Genomic DNA, 7,082 nt, shown 5'->3' on the forward strand with positions numbered 1-7,082 from the left:
CAGGATGACAGCTACATACAGGATGACAGCTACATGCAGGATGACAGCTACATGCAGGATGACAAGCTACATACAGGGTGACAGCTACATGCAGGATGACAGCTACATGCAGGATGACGCTACATGCAGGATGACGCTACATGCAGGATGACCGCTACATGCAGGATGACACGCTACATGCAGGATGACAGCTACATGCAGGATGACAGCTACATGCAGGATGACAGCTACATGCAGGATGACAAAGCTAATCAACAGGATGACAGCTACATACAGGATGACAGTCTACATCCACCCATTACCTTATCCTGTCTGCACCCGTAGTCTCATACAGGTCCTGCAGCGAGTCCCACTTGTACTTCCCGATGCCAACAAGGGCCTTGCCCTCCTGGCCTGAAATCAGCACGGGAACCAATTAACTGTCAGAGCAAAAGAGTTACATCTTACATACAATGAGGAYAATTAAACAAACTCACCTGGCTGGGAGGACAGGACTTTAGCTTCCTCGTGCGCCCGGTTGAACCTGACCATCTCAGCGAAGGCCGGATCGGCGCCCGAGTAGCGAGTCAAGGCGTCCCTGTTGGCCCATCAGGGGATGCTGGGAAACGCTGCGCTCTCATTCCCTCTCCTTCTGATGCACTGTTACCACATACACCATGTAGCCCACGTCGTTCTCTATCATCCACTTGAAGGTCTGACCCCGGTACTTGCCCCGAACTGAACAGTGCACCGGCTCAGGATGACCATCTCTGCACCGGGGTCACCTCCCTCGGAGACGACGCGGGCTCGAGCCTCTGCCTCCACTTCCTCCCACTTCTTAGCCCTCACAGGAGGGCCCTGGGCACCAGAAGCAGGGGGGCCGTCAGCAGCCACTCTTACTGCCTGGGGTGTGGCCTTGAGGACCAACTCCTGTGAGGGCGTGAAACGGAACCTTGAATTTTCCATCTTAGGAAGCAAGAAAAAAAACGATTATCATGACTGATGAGTGCAGTGACAAGTGACAGCATAACCGTATTAGATACATATAAAGGAACTTACGTTTGCTTGATAGGTCTGCTAGGAGAAGGACAGCAGTGGGGGGTTTGGGGGTTATGGGTAGGGTGATTATTATTTCATATGCAGTTAAATTCAGTTTACATAGAAAGACACGTTTGCCCTCAATGACCATCAGGTTGTCACATATCATACAATGCATTCAACTACATACACTTCAAACGCATGCCATCAAAAAACAAAAGAAAATAGACAATTAAATAGGATAGAATTCCAACTTTGAGTTGATATAGATGTTAGCTAAGGTTTTACAGGATTGTCAGTGGTCAAATAAATAAACTTTGTGAGTTTTGTACACCTACAGTAGCTAGCGATATACGAACGTTGTTAAAGGACACATTTTGGGTAGCCCCTGTAGTCAAACAAGTCGGTTGGCTAGAGGTGTTATTGTCATTATTCATCATTTAGTATTCATTCTTGCAAATTAAGCCCAATTACTCATATATACTCACCGAGTGGCATCGATGGCTGACAGAAAATAATTTAAGCCAATGCTAACTTGCCTGTGCAGCAGCCAAGCTACAGTAGCTAGCGATCTACGAACGTTGTTAAATTACACAATTGGGTACCCTGTAGTAAACAATCGGTTGCTGACGTGTTATTGTCTATTTTCATCACATTTATAGTCGTTGATGTTAAATTCTTGCAAATTAGGCAAAATTACCTCAGATACTCACCGTGTAGAATCAATGGCTGCGGAAAAATTTTGAGAAGGACGTTAGGAAAATTTCAGAGGAAGATGATTGGCTAAAAACTTTTGAACAAGTAGGCTTTCATTGGTGGTTTTTGGTCTTGCTCTCTTTCTCCAATTTGGAAACAAACTGAAGCATCTGATTGGAGGAGAGGACTAATAACAATATGTGTATTTGAACATTTGGAACAGATAAAAATTTGCAAATTGCCGAGGATATTGCCCATTCTTCTCTGTCGAAGGAGGAGGGGAAATGGGGGGTTTTGCTGGGTGAGAGGAGAGTTGGCAGGATGTGTCAACAATGCATATTAAGTAGCCGTGTGCTTTGATGCACCAGATCTAAACAGTGATGACAGACAACAGAAGCCCAGTCTCAGGAGTTTTAATGATGAACCAGAGTATACATAGGGAAACAGGATACAACGGAAGATAATTAGTCTAATGTAAATCCAATAAACATTAAATAAATGTCAGCAATCTATACACACAAAATAACACACCATAGTTCACGAGTTGGAACATCGGCTGTAGCTGTCATCCTGTATGTCACTTAATCATGACTTTCTCTTTTCCATTTTAATCACTCATTTCATTTCAGTTTTACACTCAAACTTGACCAACACTCATAAATGTTTTTGTTACATCCTATCACTGATTGATATTCATCTGGGCATATTGGAATGTGCTATTAACTTAATCACTGTTATCTACATTTGTAATATGTCTGTCCATTCATGCATGCATTTATTTTATTTATTCATTCATTCATTTAACCTATTTATTTCTGTGTCACTGCAAAAGCCGTAGCCCTACAGGTCCCCCCCATTGCTCCCTCGGCCTCTGCCTCCAACTGACCAAGCCCCGGTTCCTACCCCGGTCATGGCCCCGGTCCCTGCTCCTGATCCACTGGGGCAGAGCGAAGAGGAGGATTTGCCCCTGCAGTCCTTCCTGCCTCCAAGGCCCTCCTCAGAAAGTGCTGAGGTAAATTCATCAACTGTGCTGGGATCTACAAGACCTTCCGGAGGGTCTTGRACATCGACCGCTGGTATCTCATGGCCACTGAGTACCTGGAATGCAGTCGGTGTAAGAAGAAGGTCACGGGACCTTGTCAGTCAGCTGGACGTTYGGCATCGCTGCCAGTTCCCAGCAATATTGACATACAAGTAAGTTCACAAGATTTAGTTAGTTAGTAATAAAGTCAAATGAATGCGAGTCATTCATATGCTTTATCTCTCTCTCTAGGCTGTCCTGTGACCTGCGGATTGTGAGGATACTGAGGTCGCGCACATTGGGGAACAGTGCGTCACAGACCGACAGCAAGCTGTATGAAAGTCACAGCGAGTCCTGGATGCGGAGTGGTATACAGTACCTCGGGGAGTGCGAGCAGTTTCTGGCCTTGGGCACTGGGCGGCAGTTCACTGATCTACCGGAGATGCCCCCGGTGCCCTCACCCGTCTGGCTGCTGACAGTCTACAGCCATGACGTGCTGTCGCGGCTGGACGAGGTGAAGGCCAGGGTCACCTCCATCTTTGGGTCCATCTTAAAGATGGACTATAAATCAAACTGTTTTTGATCTGTGTAATAATGTTTAATGTCTACTTCCTTATTTTTTTTTTACAGTTCGATTTACGGCAATTTCCTGTCTATTGTCTTACAATATCAGTCTTCTTCAATTGAAACTATGTTATATAAATGATGTTCCAAAATCAGTGAACTTTTGTCCGAGGGACGGACCGAGATGTTTAGGTGTGTTTTCTTTCCTGGTGGTCTCGCCTCAGAACTATGCCGGAGCGTCAATAGAGGTAAGACCCTACCATAATAGTATTAATAGAGCACACAATACAATATAGCTCTGTACGGGTCCCCTCATCAGACACTCTCAGAGTCTCTACAAGCCGCGCTCCAACTGGGTCTGCGGTACTAAGTAGGGAAAAAGCAGGTGATAACAGATAATAAATCACGCTCCGGGATTTGGGCACCCACCGCAGCCAGTGGTCAGTGTCCTTTCACTTCTCCCCTTAGCGTCCTTCATTTCCGCCACGCAACTGGGCCACGGTCTTACCCCCCGCAGCAACAGAGCAGAACGCCACGCCGCGAGAGCGGCTGTGCCCCGTCTCCCGCGCGCTTCGGCAAACCGCATTGGGGCGCAGACGTAATGCTCCAACGTCGCCTTCCCTTCCCGGCTGTCACTTCCTTCTGTGTTCTCCTCGCGCAGTCCTCTTCCCTCTCCAAGCCGTTTGTCCTTGGCACTGGAGAGGTGATAGAGCAGTCCGACTGTTGTTGCCTTGGGGCTTCGGAGGGAGGGGCCTGGAAGTGCGGGGGGTTGTTGCTCAGGGGTCGGCTGGCAGAATGGGGCGTGGGTTGGCTCTCCTTGCTGGGTGGTCTGGGCGTGGGACAGGGGGGGGCGGCGTAGGGAAGGGAAGGGTGCCTTGATTCCCTCCTGCTTGAAGTGGAGGTGCTTGGCTTGCAGGGAGGGGCTGGGCGGTGACGCTGGGGGCAGCAGCTAGCCCATTCCCTGCTGCAGCACCATCCTCTCCCTCTCCTTCTGACGCCGGAGTATCACCTGAACACAGGGAGAGAAAACAAACACAAGCTGTCACACAAATTGTCATTAGTCACATGGTTTATGAACAATTCTCCATAAGTTAATGTCTTACCATTGACTGATGGTCCTTTGATTCAGCTCAAAGAGCTAAGGTTGGTCTGGGTCCATCAACCTCAGGCTGTTCAGCACTGCCTCCCTGATGGCCACGTAGTCTGCCAGAAAGAGCGCCCACCTGCTCTTCTTGACGCCGGCAAACTGTGTGGCGCTGGATGGATTTGGCAGAGCTGACTGCAAATTGCCTCCACCAAACGGCTGGTGCCCGGCAAAATTTGCAGGGCCCGAGTTGAGTCCGAGAAGGCAACTGAAACAGAGGAGATAAATAATTAGAGAACATTGAAAATAAATGATAGCCCTTCATATGTATTAATGTAGAGGCAGCAATATAATAGTAAGGTGGAGGATAAGACACTAAAACATAGCCGTTGGAGAGATTCCTTTTCCTACAACAATGGACGACTTCCCTTTGTTCTTGAACCCCCTCGAACGATCCTCTCCTGGTGTCGGCAGGGTAGACAAGCCGTGCTTGTCAAAGTCTGGCAGCGCCCGCCCAGCTCACCAGACCGTCTACCCTACGGTCCGACAGCCCCTGACGGTTCCTCACCCCCACCAAAGGCCACTGGGCCCTGGCAGAGCCTGCGACATGCTGGTAGCGGCATTGCATCAGGGCCTTTAGTTCCCCCTGAAGATAAAGAGACAACGTCACACATTTAGGGGTAACACTTAAGATGTTTCTACAAAGGAAAAATATGTTATTTTACATTGTGTAACTAACTGAAAATCACACTGATGGATAAAAAAATAAAAAATAAACTATTGTGTTGTGAGCTTTCTAAATGAACCTTCTTAAAAGAGGTTGCAATAACATTTTCCTTTTCAACAACACAAAAGGTCAATTATAATTACCTCAATCAGAGGAGTTGGCAGGGTGGGAAACCGTGTCGATCAGGGGCCTCAAGAGAGTCTTCCGTGCTTCAGGGGCGGTGGAGCTGGATGCCCAGACCTCGGGTGCGTCAGGCGTTTCCCCTGACAGAGGTCCTGCCGCTGAGCTGGAGGACAGGGCGCTCATAGGTGTGACATGAGGGATGTGGACTGTCGGGTCCACACTCCTCCTCCTGAAAGTCCTCGCTCCTCGCGAGCCTGCTCGACGGCGGCTGCCTCATCGGAAGGTCAGGCGCCGCTGACATCCTGAGCACTCTGCCAGTCTGCGAGTACAGGTACTCCACTGACCGAAGAGTTCTCCTATTAAAGCAACAAACAACAAAAATCAGGCAAAAGCAAAGTAGGGAAGTGTTAATGGGATGTAACTAATTGCATTGATGATTAAATGTTTATTCTCTTACTCGACTTACCCGTGGTCCCGTGTGTGCTCAGTTGGTAGAGTATGGCGCTTTGCAACGCCAGGGTGTGGGTTTCATTCCCCACGGGGACCCAGGATGAATATGTATGAACTTTCCAATTTGGTAAGTCGCTCTGATAAGAGCGTCTGCTAAATGATTTAAATGTAAATGTACTCGCTAGGCTTGGAGTAGTCCTTCACCTGTTCCTTGCCAAGCACCCTTTGGCTGCTCAGGTTAAGGATGTGCTGCAGGTGGCCACTGTAGGAGAGCAGGGACTGCCTGTTCTTTCCCTCCACTGCTGCCTGCGGCACGGTCCCTCGTTCCACCTCACCAGTCCATCCAACAGGAATGCATGGCATTTGCCTGCTGGTACCTGATGAAGAACAATGCATGATAGGGTGGGAGAGCTTGTTGCTGTTACAATTAAACATTAAGATTACTTTAAGCTCACAATAACAATTACCTGGAGATGATACCGGTGAGGTGGGAGGTGGAATGACTCCAAGAGTATGGAGTCCCCGTGCGCAGCGATAAACTGGCAAAAATCACGCCGCCCTTGGTGATTTTGCGGTCTCGGTGTACAGCTGTACACGGGTGGGTCTGTTATGCAGTGGAGGTGGCGCCTCTGCTTTTCCAGATTGCCTGGATGCGGACGGAGTCCAGCAACGGGATGCCCAGGGTGTCGACCCCCTTCTCGTGTTGAAGGTCTCGAGGAGGTCAAGGAGAAGGATTTCGGTCGCCGCAGCTCCACGCGTACGACGCCGACAGTGAAGTGCCATCTCCTTCCTGCCGATCAGCCTCGAACCTCCACCTCAGTGAGGCCGACCATCCCGTGCTCCCCTCCAGCGCAGACCCTTGGCCTCCAGCAGTCGGCGGACATCACCTGCATCCCACTCAAAGATGCAGGCTGACAGCTGCCGCATGAAGGGACCGTAGAGCTGGTGGCTCTCAGTTTGACACCCTGCCGCGAACCGCCGCATAGTAGTGCCAGATGTCCAGCCGAACCACCAGCTGGTCCCACTCATTGTACATGGCAGCTGTCTTTGATCCACCGAAGCTGGAGCAGCATTCGTCTCGGTCCACGTACATGAGCTGGGGGGGCGCCACCCGGCGCGGCGAGTAGGTACCGCGCTCCATGAGACCAGCCCGCAATGGGGAGCAGGCCCCCCCTCACCGGCAGTGAGGACACTGACGAGGACCTGCCCGTGTCTCGTTGCCGCATCGTTAGGTACCCAACCAGGCGGCCATGTCTGCAGCAGGTACCCGCAGCGTTTTGGTCACCTGGAGACAGGACACACAAAGACAGAAAGGTTAAGACATTATTGAAATATAGATATACAAAATCAGACAACGACTTATCTTCACATTTCTAAGTGAAAACTCACCTTCTTGGTAG

The 7,082-nt window shown here is 49.6% G+C and overlaps 1 protein-coding gene and 1 long non-coding RNA gene across 3 annotated transcripts in view; one reads left to right on the top strand and one right to left on the bottom strand.

Moving 5' to 3' along the window:
* Nucleotides 1–1,440, bottom strand: part of LOC112078638 (uncharacterized) — a 5,595-nt gene extending 4,155 nt beyond the window's left edge. The window contains exons 1-2 of one of the 2 annotated variants that reach the window (XR_002895742.2): nt 477–1,440; nt 303–393 (exon numbers count right to left, since the gene is read on the bottom strand). This is a non-coding gene — a long non-coding RNA (uncharacterized lncRNA). Of the gene's footprint in view, nt 1–289; nt 394–476 lie in introns of both variants that reach the window. The other variant, XR_011478780.1, reaches the window with a different exon arrangement.
* The window catches only part of LOC112078639 (uncharacterized), a 33,161-nt gene that overhangs the window by 20,928 nt on the left and 5,151 nt on the right, over nt 1–7,082 (top strand). The gene's annotated exons all lie outside the window — the stretch shown is intronic.

The sequence above is a fragment of the Salvelinus sp. IW2-2015 genome, unplaced genomic scaffold (genome assembly GCF_002910315.2).
Source record: "Salvelinus sp. IW2-2015 unplaced genomic scaffold, ASM291031v2 Un_scaffold5993, whole genome shotgun sequence".
NCBI classification, from domain to species: Eukaryota; Metazoa; Chordata; class Actinopteri; order Salmoniformes; family Salmonidae; genus Salvelinus; species Salvelinus sp. IW2-2015.